General features: G+C 32.1%; 1 protein-coding gene and 1 long non-coding RNA gene across 5 annotated transcripts in view; both read left to right on the top strand.

Annotated features, from left to right (window-relative positions):
* LOC103833097 overlaps positions 1–14,760 on the top strand; it is a 1,138,500-nt gene that overhangs the window by 951,486 nt on the left and 172,254 nt on the right. The gene's annotated exons all lie outside the window — the stretch shown is intronic.
* On the top strand, positions 11,979–14,449 carry LOC108869397. Its single transcript, XR_004449982.1, has 2 exons — positions 11,979–12,075; positions 12,419–14,449. It is a non-coding gene; the product is annotated as an uncharacterized LOC108869397 (long non-coding RNA).

Raw genomic sequence — 14,760 nt, forward strand, 5'->3', positions numbered from 1 at the left:
CAACCGCCACTTTCTCTACTCCGTTGTCCTCTGTAATCCAATTTCCATCACCATCATATAGCCCTACTATCCTATTACGAACCCTTCTTTGTTTAGTTAATGCATGATAAAATTTTGTATTTAGATCCCCAGATGAATACCACATATTTCTGCTTTTCTGATGCCAGTACTCCTCTTCATCCTTATATGCATCTTGTAACTTTCTAGACACTTCCAAAATATCCTCCTGAGATCTAGTATCATCTGTTTGTACTTCCTCTAGAGCCTTCTGTAAATCTGATATTTTTTCCTTCCCATAAGGGGGATTATTTTTCCTCCATTTTGCTATTTCATGACGACAATTGCTAATTTTTGCCACTAAACCCCCTCCTGTTCCTCCACTATTATCAGACCATCCCATAGTGATTGATTCAATAAGGCCTTCTTGTCCTACCCATCTTTTATCAAACCTAAATTGTCCTTTTCTCCTGATAACTTTAGTTTCTATGTAAGCCACCACTGGACGATGATCCGATGCCACCAACCCTAAATATTCTGTATAGGAACAAGGAAATAGCGTGTGCCACTCCTCATTTGCCAATGCTCGATCTAAACGACATCTAACCGTTACTGCCCCTTTTCCTTTCCCTCTTCTTCCTTGCCATGACAACTTATTTCCTTTGGCAGGAAACTCCAGTAAACCACAATTCCTTATCATGTTGTTAAAAGGAACAAATGAATTCGCACTTCTCAAAGCTCCACCTTCTTTTTCATGATTTCCTGTAATCTCATTTAAATCACCAATAATAAACCATGGCTCGGATCTGGAAATTCCATATCTAGTTAAACGTTCCCACACTCGTTCTCGCAAATCTTGAACTGGATCTCCATACACAAACGTCATATATACCGTTTTTCCCAACGCCACTGCTTCTACATCTATCATTCGATTACTTGAATATAGAATATTAACCTGGAACTCATTATTGTAATAAAGCGCCAATCCACCACTTCGTCCCACTGGATCCACTGTGACCAGATTATCAAATCCGAAATGAGCTTGAAATTTCTGGACAAACTCAAATTCTTGTTTTGTTTCCGATAAAAATTTCATTATTTCATTATTTCAAAATTTTAAAATTTCAAAATTTTAAAAAAGAATCAAAATATTGTCAAGTTATATTATGTTTAAAAAAATAAGTAAAAAAAAAATAGTTACAGAAAAAAGAATTTAAAAAATATTTTTTTTTATCGTCATCAGCAAAACACTAAACCCTAAATCCTAAACAATAAATCTTAAACTCTAAACCCTTGGGTAAACTATAAACCCTTGGATAAATCCTAAACTCTAAATACACTAAAACCCTACCTTAAATCCTAAACCCTAAACCCTTGAGTGTTTTAGTTTTTAGTGATTTTAATTTAGAGTTTAGGATTTATCCAAGGGTTTAGGGTTTACCCAATGGTTTAGAGTATAGGATATTATAGATTAGGATTCAGGGTTTAGTGTTTTGCTGACGACATTAAAAATATTTTTTTGTAATTACTACTATTTATTTATTTCTTTCTTTTTACCTTTTAGTTTTAAGAACATAATATAATTTTACAATATTTTGTTTTTTTTTTTAGAAAATATCAAATATGAAATAACACAATCCTATTGGTTGGTGAACCCAGAGGTTCACCCTAGGTCAGGAATAACAAGGTTTTTAGCTACATAGATATTGATCCAAGAGATTCTTTAAAGTTGGCAGAAATTGAATCGTTGATTTGGAGAGAAGGCCAAGCATCGATAACTGAGAGGGTTATACAAACTAGAGAGGTGGAGTTACAAGTCTTACCTAACATACCAGGGAGATGATGTTTCACAGATGGGTCATGCAAGAAGAATGATATTCTTTCTCGACAAGGATGGTATAGTACTCTTGAAGGTTTTGCATGATTAATGGGAGCAAGAAACACAAGGGCAAGTTTAACACCACTTCACTCGGAAGTCGAGGCCCTTATCTAGGCAATGGAATGCACGAAGAACTTAAGTCAATATCAGGTTACGTTTGCAACGGATTGTGCTCAATTGGTAAAGATGGTTTCAGAACCAGAAGAATGGCCGGCATTTACAAGTTATTTGGAAGATATCAAGATACTAAAGGGAAATTTCAATCACTCAGAGCTCATTCATATACCCTGGACGCTAAATACAAGGGCAGACAGTCTTGCACAGAGTGCTAGGCAGCAATCGTCATTTGTCGTTCATATGGATGCAAAGTTACGGGTGTGGTTTGCAGTCTTAGTTGAGTCTGTATGTTGTCGACCAAAAAAAAGACTATTTTTGTTTATATTTTTACTTTTAATTACTTTTTTATTAGTTTTTGTTTTTAAAAAATATAAAAAGTCATTGTACACGTGACATCCACACCGGCAAAATTAGTTGATGTTTTTATTCACTTCAGAAAAATTGATGATTGTGGCAGCTGATGTGTTGATCCTATTTTACCAAAATTCATGTCCGATTCTCTTGTCCTTTTCCAATATTTGGAGCATAGTTTTCACAATATATTAATAGGCATTACAAATGGTTAAGAACGTAAATGTTCCAAACGAGATCAGAAGGATGTACCCATGAATTTTATGGTTTATCCGGAAAAATAAAAACAAATTTCTGTTTGAAGACATAGAGTTTGTAGGAACCAAAATTATTTTCAAAGTTCAAAAAGAAGAAAATGTAAGATTTCTTTTTTTTGGCTATCATAGCAAATGATAGCAGAAAAAGTGGTGCAAAGATGTAATATCTCTAAATAAGCCAAACCTCATCTAAAATGGGTCAAATGCAATGTCGGGGTTAGTTGGGACAAAATGAATAAAAGTGTTGGTAGTGGCGGCTTAGAAACAATTGTGGTGAAGTTTTGCTTCACAACAGAAGATAGAGGAAAATTACAAGGGATAAAAGGATGATGGGTTTTACTTGGGCAGTTGAATGCAGACAACTCATAGGGTAAGCTTTGTCGTTTTTGATATAGAGAATTCTTAGTTATTTGACCTTGTGGAAAGCTAAAAGTTTGGCTTTCATTTTTTTGTTTGAGAGCGAGATGATGTTTTCTATTTGTTATTCCAAAGTACAGATGCAAATCAATCTTCCAATATGTTTGTTTTACTTCACACTTGTACATAATTTATAAACTTTTATAAATCATACTTGATTTATAAACTCTTATAAAAAGTTACGAGATAATTATGTTTCTTCTTCTCACAATTTAACTGATTGTAGTTTGATAGAGGTTTGCCTGAGCAATCTCCTAAGACATAATTTTGCCTCTACGATGGTATGTAGTTTCTTAGGTGTCTATCTTTAGAATACAACTATCGATCTCCGTACATCACACCCGTACCGAAATCCTAGAAAACTTTACTTTGAGTTTTTCTTCAGAAACTTGTTATGGGAAAGAAGAAGATTAAATCCAATTGATTCTCAGTAATATTCTCTCTTCTCTCCTTCTTCTCTTCCTTTCTCATATTCCACTTGATCACTTTATATAATGACTGAAGTGGTGCCTTTAATCAACGCATATGTTAACTCAAGCGTTGCCTTTTAATCAACACATATGTTGACTCATAGTCTTGAGTTAACCACATTTTATAGTAAACCTAGACACTAAGTGAAACACATATCTCATCAGCTCATTTCTAGTTTATACGGTTGGGTTCATTTTGGTCATGAACATATCCTGACTTCGTGAGAGCTCTAGAGAATTTAGCCATATCAATTCTCAAGTGCGACATGACACCATTCCCATATAGGTAATGTTAGTTAAAGATAGTCAATTCTATATCTCTTCTACAAAATATACTAATATTATTAAGAATAAATTATTCAAACCTTAATCATCAATGGATACACATTATTATTTCATAGGAATGAGAAAATGTGTAAAACATCTTGAGTCTTCCTCAACTAGTTTTTCTATTTAACCTAGACCATGGGATCTCCAATGTTGCTAGGTTAGGTTTCCATCAAGTAATGACTCATTGTGTTGGCTTGAGACCCATTCCCCTCGAAGTGAATACGACTTGCTCTTTAGGTAGGCCTTTAGTCAAAGCATCAGCCAAGTTTTCCTTTGATCTAATGTCATCCAATGCTATCACCCATTGAAAAGCAATTGTCATATTGACAGCCAAGTCAAGATCTTGTTCTGGCGAAATCCCTTTTCCACTAGTCTCACTTAAGCTTCTTTGTAAATATCCATTTATGTCCAATTGGTTTATTACTAGGAGGTAAATCAACCAATTCCCATGTATGGTTACTCAAAATGGATTCCACTTCACTTTGAATTGCTTCTTCCTAATAAGGCAATTTCTCAATAATAGAAGCAACCAGAAACGCTTCATTCAGCCCCAAACTTTCATCCCTCAATTCATTAGCAATAATTTGAAAAACAAAATTCACTTGTTTCACCACAGAAACAGTGTCACTCATCTTAAAGTTTAAGAACTTTCCCACGAATGAGTCTTAATGCTTGCAACTTCAGACTTGTATTTCTTCTCAAATGCTTCCCACAACTGTTTTGAAGTTTGGATTATATGATAAACATCATAAAGAGAATCGTCCAAAGCGTTATAATATAGTTCTTGCACAAAAACTCGTTTTGCGTCCATGCCTCTTATGTTTTAACGATTTCATCAGAAATATTACCTTATACAGGTAACTCTGGTCCTTCAGAAGTCAAGCACTGTGCCAGATTCAGTGCCGTGAGATAAAACAACATATTTTGTTGCTATATTTAGAAATCCACTCCTCGGAAAACAAAAGGCTTCTCTATGTGACTTTTCATAATTGTAGTAGATTGATCCATCTTGCTTTCTTTGAAAAGAACAAAGAAAACAATTACGTGTTAGATTGTTAATTCAAAGTACAGATGCAAATCAATTTTACGTATACTAATACGTTTGTTTTACTTCACACTCGTACATAATTTATAAACTTTTATATATCTTACTCAATTTATAAACTCCTATAAAAGTTTACAAGATAATTATGTTTCTTATTTTTGCAACTTAACTTACTATGGTTTGATAGAGGCTTGCCTGAGCAATCTGATAAGACAGAACTTCACCTACAATGGTGTGTGTAGTTTCGTAGGCGTCTATCTTGAGGATACAACTATCGATCTCCGTAAAACACACCTGTACAGAGACCCTAGTAAACTTTACTTTGAGTTTTCCTTCAGAAACTTGTTATAGGAAAGAAGAAGATTAAATCCAATTGATTCTCAGTAATTTTCTCTCTTCTCTCCTTCTTCTCTTTCTTTCTCGTATTGCACTTGATCACTTTATATAATGACTCAAGTGGTGCCTTTAATCAACGCATACGTTAACTTAAGTGTTGCTTTTTAATCAACGCATATGTTGACTCATAACCGACACGTTTTGTTTGAAACGTTGCTTCCTTTAATTAATTAAAGTCCAACATTATTTTGTGTGGTATTCCCATATGGCAGTTGAAACGGGAATCAAAGGAGACTAATAGATGAGTTTTCTTGTTGCAAAGAGTGTAACTAGTGTTCATTTTGGCCAGTCCGATGTTGTAGTGAGATTTGCGGTTTGGTTGGCATCTTTTTGATCTTGAGAAAGGATGGTCTTATATTTATGTCTCTGTTTGAGTGATTACTGGGAGTTTATTGGTGAATTTTTGGTTTTTTGTACTAAGCATAGTGTAAACAGGATTTATATGAACCATAAGAACTTTAACATTTAAATTAATCTCACAATAGAACTATAAGGAATATTAGCGGAGTATCTCTTTCATTGTTGCGGAAATTTTATTGAACGGCTTCAATTAGGAAAAATGAGTTCTTGATCTTTAATTTGGAGTTAAGACTTCTCTCTCCTTGCATACAAAACTTTTTATGCGTGTTTCTATTTAGATTGTGATGTCTTTAGAATAGATCAAATACATCTATTATAGGTGGAGAGAGGGACCTTACTTCCTTATCAAGTTTTGGTTACGTTTTTATCAAGACTTTTTTTTCTTTTATGTTAAGTTTCATCTTTTAATCTTAACCATTCGTTAAAGTTGAGTAAATGACAAATGTTTACTTTAGGTGACTCATTGAACTTATTCTCCTTATGCATCTTTCATTAGATTTGTCCTTCATATCTTTTTTTTTTTGACAGCAAGACATTCACAGACTCATGTTGACTCTGTAAACCAAATCGGTAACTCCGCATCCATATGAACGACGAAAGACGGTTGTTTCCTAGCACTACGTGCCAAGCTATCCGCCCTTTGGTTCTCCGTTCGGGGTACATGGATGATGTTTGAGTTGAGGAAACTTCTTCGTAAAAGCTTGATATCTTCCAGGTAGCTTTCAAATGCTGGCCATTCTTCTGGTTCCGAAACCATCTTCACCAACTGAGAACAATCCGTTGCAAACGTAACCTGAAACTGTCGTAAGTTCTTCATACATTCCATTGCCCAAATCAACGCCTCCACTTCCGAGTGAAGAGGTGATAGACACGCCCTTACATTCCTTGCTCCTAGTAAACCATCAAAACCTGGTAAGGTACTATACCATCCTTGTCCCGAAAATAACTCCTTCTCCTTCCACGAACCATCTACGAAACACCATCGTCATGTAGCTTCTAGTATAGGTCTGGTCTGTACTTGCCGCTCCCTACTTTGAGTAGTGATTACCTGTGCTTCAGCCCAAAGTGTCGATTCCAGTTCTGCTAATCGAAGTGTTTCCCTTGGATTAATATCCAGATTACTAAACATATTGTTCCTACCTTTCCTTATATACCATAATATCCATGCGAATTGGTGATCATCCATCTTTGGAGTAACTCTCCAAAAGAGATGATCCATGTTACCAAAAAACGAACAAGTAGGAAAATGGTTATGATTCGATGGTATCTTAAATAAGGCCCACACTTGACGTGCTGGAGGGCATTCAAAAAAACATATGATTTATTGATTCCTCCGGGTTTCCACATCCAGCACAACAAATATCTTCTTGTATCCCTCTCCCCCGAAGATTCTTCATTACCGCTATACAACCCGAAAGGAGTTGCCATAGGAAATGCTTTAACTTCGGCGGGCACCGCACTTCCCAACAGAAAGCTTTTAACGTATCCACTGTGGGTCCATAAAAATCTGGTGGTTTTTCCTTATCAGGATAGACCCGTTCCACTTGATACCCTGATTTGACCGAATATTTCCCATTATTAGTGAAATGCCATCCATTCCTATCTTCCATCTGGTGTCTAGTTAATGGAATACTTTCAATAATCTTTGCATCATGAGGATCCACCAAAGCCCTAATTGCCTCGATATTCCAAGTTCGGGATTCCAAATTAATGATGGAATCCACTGTGAGATCCGGGTAACTGTTGTGAATATTTTTGTTTGCTGGTCTCGGGCGAGTGGTTGGGATCCAAGGATCATTCCGTACCAAAATAGATGAACCTGTTCCCACCCTTTTAATTAGTCCTTTACAAACCAGAGATCTAGCATAAATCATACTTCTCCAGCCATATGACGGGAAGTAAGATCGGATCGGTTCAAGGGGTGAAGCATTCCTATAGTACCGTCCTTTAAAGACTCTCGAGAAAAGAGTGTTTGGCTTCTCAATCAGCCTCCACAGTTGCTTTCCAAGCATCGCCGTGTTAAAATCCATAAGATCCTTAAAACCTAAACCACTATTATCTTTAGGGAGACATAATTTATCCCATGATTTCCAATGCATTCCTTTTGTGCTTCCCCCTGGGCTCCACCAAAATTTCGCTACAGCACTCATTAATTTTTTAACTGTAGCTTTTGGTAATCTATAAACAGACATGACATGATTTGGCAGAGCCGTAACCACCGACTTAATGATCACCTCATTCCCACCTTTAGTAAAATATCTAAAAGTCCATCCATTTACCCTATTTTTTAAGCGTTCTTGAACAAATCCAAATACTTGGACCTTAGATCCTCCAAGGCTTTCGGGTAATCCTAGATAAGATCCCATTCCTCCTAAATTCTGAATACCTAGAATATCTCACAACTCTTGTCGACTAGACTCTTCAATCTTGTGTACAACTTGAATTGAGGATTTCTGAAAATTAATTTGTTGTCTTGAAACAGCCTCGTACTCTTTTAAAATCCTGAGAATAGTTTGACATTCTTCTCTATTTGCCTTACAAAAGAAAAGGATTTGTCCTTCATATCACTTTCCTCTTCTAAAACATTTGTAACTTATAGTTAGTCAAAATATTAGGAAATAAAATTCATTTATTTCTCATTATATTGGTTATCAAGTTTTTTGAAGTTTTAATGAAACTAGATTTTTTAACCGCGCTACGCGCGGATAAGATATTATATGTATTTCACAATTCTAAAAAATAATGTATAATATTGTATTATATTATTTAAAGAATATAAAATAAGACTACATAACATAAATATATTTTTTATTTTTTCTTTGTGAAAATCATTATGTTGTTTGATTGTTGTACTTAATTCACATATTTGCATAAATATTTGTGATAGATGAATAACTATATTTTTATTATCAGTAAATAATATATATTTATTATATAATATAAGAAAAATGAAATTATTTACTTTTTAACAAACTTGTCTCATGTTGGGGACTCGGTTATAGACATATCATATTCGAATGAAACATTTTTACACTTATCAATCTTCTTAACAATTAAGAAACAAATCTGAATATCAAAACAATATCTCATACGATCTCTTTGTGGAATAACTGCTCTCAAGAAATTGAATTTATGCATCAAAAAAGACTGGAAATGGATGTGCATATGTGTTATCTAAGTCAGCTTTAAAAAAAACTATTTATAGTTCATATATCATTTATGTCCATCCTATTTTTTTGTCCATCATTTCTTAAACATCTTGAAATAAGTAATGCTAATTAATAATAAACTTTTTGCTCACAAAATAAAAATCAAATTTGTTTAATTATCGCTTAATTTGTCTAACTGATATATGTATTTCTCAATTCTAAAAAAAATAATGTATAATATTGTATTACATTATTTAAAGAATATAAAATATGACTACATAACATAAATATACTTTTTAAATTTTCTTTATGAAAATCATTATGTTGTTTTATTGTTGTACTTGATTCACATATTTGCATAGATATTTGTGATAGAAGAATAACTATATTTTTATTATCAGTAAATAATATATATTGATTATATAATATAAGAAAAATAAAATTATTTACTTTTTAAACAAACTTGTTTCATGTTGGGTACTCGGTTATAGACATATCATATTCGAAGGAGACATTTTTACAGTTATCAATCTTCTTAACATTGAAAAAACAAATCTACATATCAAAACAATATCTCATATGATCTACTTGTAGAATAACTACTCTGAAGAAATTGAATTTATGCATCAAAAAGGACTGGAAATGGATATGCAGATATGTTATCTAAGTCTGCTTCACAAAGTACTATTCATAGTTCATATATCATTAATGTCCATCCTATTTTTTTGTCCACCATTTCTTAAACATCTTGAAATAACTGATGCTAATTAATAATAAACTTTTGCTGAAAAAAAAATCAAATTTGTCTTATTATCACTTAAATATTTTATTAATATGGTCTAAGAAGCTTTTAAGTGATATCATAGTTTAATTTATTAGTTTTTTTGTTACTTTTTAGAGGTTTTTGTATTTAAGATTTTTTTTCATATTAAACTTCTATTTCTTTCATAGAATTGATATATATATATATATATATATATCATAAAAATTACCATCAAATCAGTTTTACTTATTTATTATTTTGTTTGAACGAAAATACACTTTTTAAATAATTTAATTTAAAATAAAATTATATATTAATTTGCTGTATTTTAACAATTTCATTGATTTAATTAATTTGCTTTGGTGGATAACTTAAAAAGTTTTCATATGAATCTGGGAAAGCAAGCTTATGTTGTTATATTATATTTATTTTGTGTATATAGAATATATATATAATGTTAGTTTAATAAAGAAAGAACATTATTTTTTTTGTAACTTCAAAAAGATACATTATTACAATTTGAAATGAATCAAAATTGAATAAAATGGTAATTAAATATTTGTAAATCTAATTGTTTAGTTGGATTCTCATGAAAAAAAAATCGATTGGTTAAACAAATGTTTTAAAAAAATTTGTGGTATTTTTTGTCTATAAATTATAAAATTTATTGAATTAATATATTTAATTATTGCATCCTTAAATAATATTTTATTAAGACATTAGAAAAATATGTTTTGAGTTGTTTTGTCAAATTGTACAAAAATCTATGCTTTTTCATATTTGTAACTTCAAAAAGATACATTATGACAATTTGAAATTAATCAAAATTGAATAAAATGGTAATTAAATATTTGTAAATCTAATTTTTTTTTTATCTTGTTTAGTTGGATTCTCATGAAAAAAATCGATAGGTTAAACAAATGTTTCAAAATTTGTTGTGTTATTGTTTTGTCTATAAATTACAAAATTTATTGAATTAATATATTTAATTATTACACCCTTAAATAATATTTTATTAAGACATTAGAGAAGTATATTTAAATTGTTTCCTATGTTTTTTCATATTTGTCACGAAAATTTATATGTTAAACTTACTTTTACAAAATTCTTAACTTTGTCACGAAAACAAAAATCTATGTTTTTTCATATTTGTCAACGTTCTCACACTTTCTAAGAATATATTAGCTTAGTCACTTACTTATTTTTTTTTTACAAAACAAAGTATCGGAGTCTTGAAAGTTGAATTTATATTATTGTAAATGTACATAAGAGTTTGTGATTATATACTTAGTGGTTCTTGTATATGTGTCCAAGAATGTTTCAATGGCTTAGTGGTAACTGTCCTATATATATATCATACTAACCCGGGTTTGATTCTCACCTTCGCATTGTTTTTTTTATTTTTTACGAAAAGTAAATGAGATGACATGGCAATTTCGAGTTCTCTGATTGGTTGATTTTTCTATCCTATGTGGACACCTTCTCCATGGCTTATATCCCTCTTTTAGTATAGTATAGATAAGTTTACCATAAGACCACATAATGATATAGAAATATTATTTTAGTATTGAAAATATTTCTTACGTAGATATGATCTGTGTTTGACCCTAGATGGTTGTATTCTGGTATATTCTGCAGTGTAAGCCAAACAACATAATCCATCCTTTGAGAAAAAAAGTAGTAGTAAGTAAATTTTCAAAATAATATTGTTAACTTGTTCTTTTCTTTCATGATTTTTTTTTGTGAAATTCGATCCGGTGTTAAATCCAAAAAAAACTTGTTGCTTAAGCGAGGAATGTAACATTGTTACAAGATATATAATAAATTAAGGCACTAGTAATTCGAATAGAACATGTGAATGCCACCATAAATTAGCATTACAATGAATATAATCCCCTATATATTAATTGAGAAAAATTACTTCTTTTTGTATCCACATGTCATTACTAGTATGATTCATAGAATTATTAGAAAAATAGGTTGGTCCATCTAATTATGTAATAAGATTTTTATTAAACTAACCATAAATTTATTATTAATGTTCTTTATTATTTCCTTAAATAAAAGTTATGGAACGCCTTGCTTTATCATAAATCAAATAACCGAAAAAAATCAGAAACCTCTCTCCTCTTCGATCTCTCTCACGGCAGCGAATCTCTTCTCTTCGATCTCTCTCACGGTGGCGAAGACCACGAAACGTCGACTCCAATTTCGTTCCATCATATCCGGCGTAGAACACTGTCATCATATCTGACGAAGAGCACAAAGATTTGATTCTCCAACGATGCCATTTCGGTATGATTCCTCTTCAAAATCGAAATCAGGGTTTTTGATTGAAAATTTGGGAATTTTTCCTTCTTAGGGTTTTCGAATTGAAATTTGGGGATTTCAATATTTTGTTCTTTATATAATAGATTTGAGTTTGTTTTGTTGTCCAAATCAAACAGAGAAGACATAATCAAAATTACAAAGATGGAATCTCATGAAGCTTCATTTACAGAACTTGGCTTACGAAAGAAGACGAGTTCGTGACCTTTCTTTTTGGTAAGCATTCTGAATCCTTGATGTTCCTAGCTCTTTTTTGACCAATGCTTTATTTTTCACAGATTCGATTTTTTTAGTCTGATTGTGTAATACGTGTAAATTGTCAGATATGATATTGCTTTAAACCTGGGTGTGTTAATGTTTTAGTTCTCTTGTTCATCTAAAAGTTATAGCTTTTCCTAGTTAAGAACACACATAAAAGTTATAGCTTTTTCTTGTTCTCGTTACTCGCAAGTATAATGTGACTCGTTAGACTGTTTGGTACTGTTTGTAGCTGAAGAGAAACACCATTACCTGAGAAGTTGTTCTGCTAAAGACAAAGCTCTGTTGCGTTTTTGTACAGCATTGGAAAGGTCCTTGGAAGTTGTTGGAACTCAAATCAAAGGCTGCTAAATTTTGGGAACATAGGTTTTGAGGTAATGTATCTTTGATTCTGTTCTTTTCTAGACAATGTTGATTCCATTGATTATGTGTGGTATTTTATCCGTAATCCCAGTGTTCATGAGTGTGACTGAGATGAGTTTGTTTGTGAAAATTTGTGGGGTTTTTTTTTTAGTTTCAGGAAGGTGTTTCAAACTTTCAGGATAGCTTTTCAGAAAATCGGATACTAGAAAATTTGAAAAAAATTTTGGCTTGGTTACGCCGTACAGAAACGCGATGGGAGATTCAATACCTGTCATGCTAAGACTATGCTTTTGAATATTGATGTTGACTTGGACAAGTAAGAAGTTGTATTGAATGATGACGACATTTGTTTCATTTAGGTTGTTATTAAAGAAATTTTAGGATGTCTTGAAGCATTGTCAGTAATTCTATCAAGAAAGTGTTAAAATTTGTTATCATTGTAAAACACATATCCTATCTAGGATATCTTATGGTACTTTTTGGATGGGTTTCCAGGAAATAAATGAGTAAGCATAAGCCTTTACTTCAAAAATGAATTAATTGTGAATGTACCAGGATTGAACTCCAAAACTCTCGTAAATGGAATTCAATCCTAGTGTGCAGCCGCTACGCCAAGAGTGTTATACTTGCCAAGTGTTATAATTAAATCAATATAAACAACATATTTATATTTAATTAAAACCAGAAAAAAAAAATTTGTTTCCAAAAGAAATCGAATGCGTGTTTAATGTGCAATACGAGTTGTGTAAGAGTAGAGGGCTAGCTGCTAGGCTACGGTGTATATTTGTTTTGTAAAGATATGTGAACTTATTTATTCACATATATTATCTAAGATACCATTGGTGATATTCAGGATGGGTTTCCAAAAATCGAATATGAAAATGAGATTACCAAGATACAAGACCACTAAGCCAATGTATGATATCTCAAAATGAGTAAGCTTTTAAAAGCAATATAAGAAATTCTCTTGCTGATTGATACACAAATTAAAAAAATGTTCAGATTCCATTAAGGAAAAAGTGACCATAAAATATGATGTGGGTTTCCTAATACATAAATATTAGTCTTAAACATAAGAGGGAAATTGATAACATCAGATTAATCATCCATCCAACATTTCAAGCTCTGGCCAGTCAATTAATTTAACCTTGACATTAGCCAAGTTTCATTCGGCTTCAATGTGCTCTGCTGCTAGTTTTTCCAACTCAGTAACAAAGTCAAAGTTTTCAGCTTTGATAATGACATCAAGCAAATCAATTCGCGAAGAAATATATTTTACTTTGCTCGAAGCGTCATTCCATTCAGATTCAGATTGCGTTTGTTCCTTGACCAAGCGGAGAATCGACCTATAATGCTCCTCGGTTTCCTTTTTCTCTTTGTTAACCATAACTTTTATATTATAAACGTTGGAAAGAACTTTTGGAATTTTTGGATGGGTTTCCAGAATAGTAGAATACAAGTATGTTTCTTTCTAGCAAAGAAGTTTAACTTAAAAAAATGAAATGAGATCAACAACTAAGGATTGATATCTTCATATTTGGGAAATTTCAAATTGTGATTTGGAATTTTGGAGAAAAAAAAAAGAACAAAATATACATCTACCAGGATTCGAACACGAGATCTCTGGGAAAAGGGGGGGGGGAATAAAGTGTTGCCACTAGGCCAAGTGTGTTTCAATTGTTTGTTGATGTAAGCAAATGAATATAATCCATTGATTTTTATTCAATTATAAAAATAAAAGCGATCCGATACCGAAGGGAATCGAACGCGGGATGAGGCAAGTGTTTCAGTTTCGTAAGAGAGATGGTTTAGCCGCTAGGCTGAGGAGAATCATCTGGTAGAAGCTAAAAATGTATTTAACCGTAAATTTTATATTATAAACGTACGAAAGAACTTTGGAATTTCTGGATGGGTTTCGAGAATAGTTGAATATTAGTGTGTTTTTTCTAACAAAGAAGTTTAAACTAAAAAAAGGAAATCAGATCAAAAACTAAAGATTGATATCTGCATATTTGGAAAATTTTCAAATTGTGATTTGGAATTTTGGAGGAAAAATGCATTTAAACCTAAATTGTATATTGCATAAGTTGGAAAGCATCCAACTTATTCAAGATAGGCTTCCAAAATGAAATATATATGTGGCCGGTGCATATCACGTAACCATTAAATAAACAACATCCAGAAAATGATCAATAAAAATGTAAATCATCAACAAACCATTGAAATGAAAAAGAATAGAACGCAGATGAATATGAAACTTCATCATATAGCAGGAGAAGC

Source organism: Brassica rapa, chromosome A08 (genome assembly GCF_000309985.2).
Source record: "Brassica rapa cultivar Chiifu-401-42 chromosome A08, CAAS_Brap_v3.01, whole genome shotgun sequence".
NCBI lineage: Eukaryota > Viridiplantae > Streptophyta > Magnoliopsida > Brassicales > Brassicaceae > Brassica > Brassica rapa.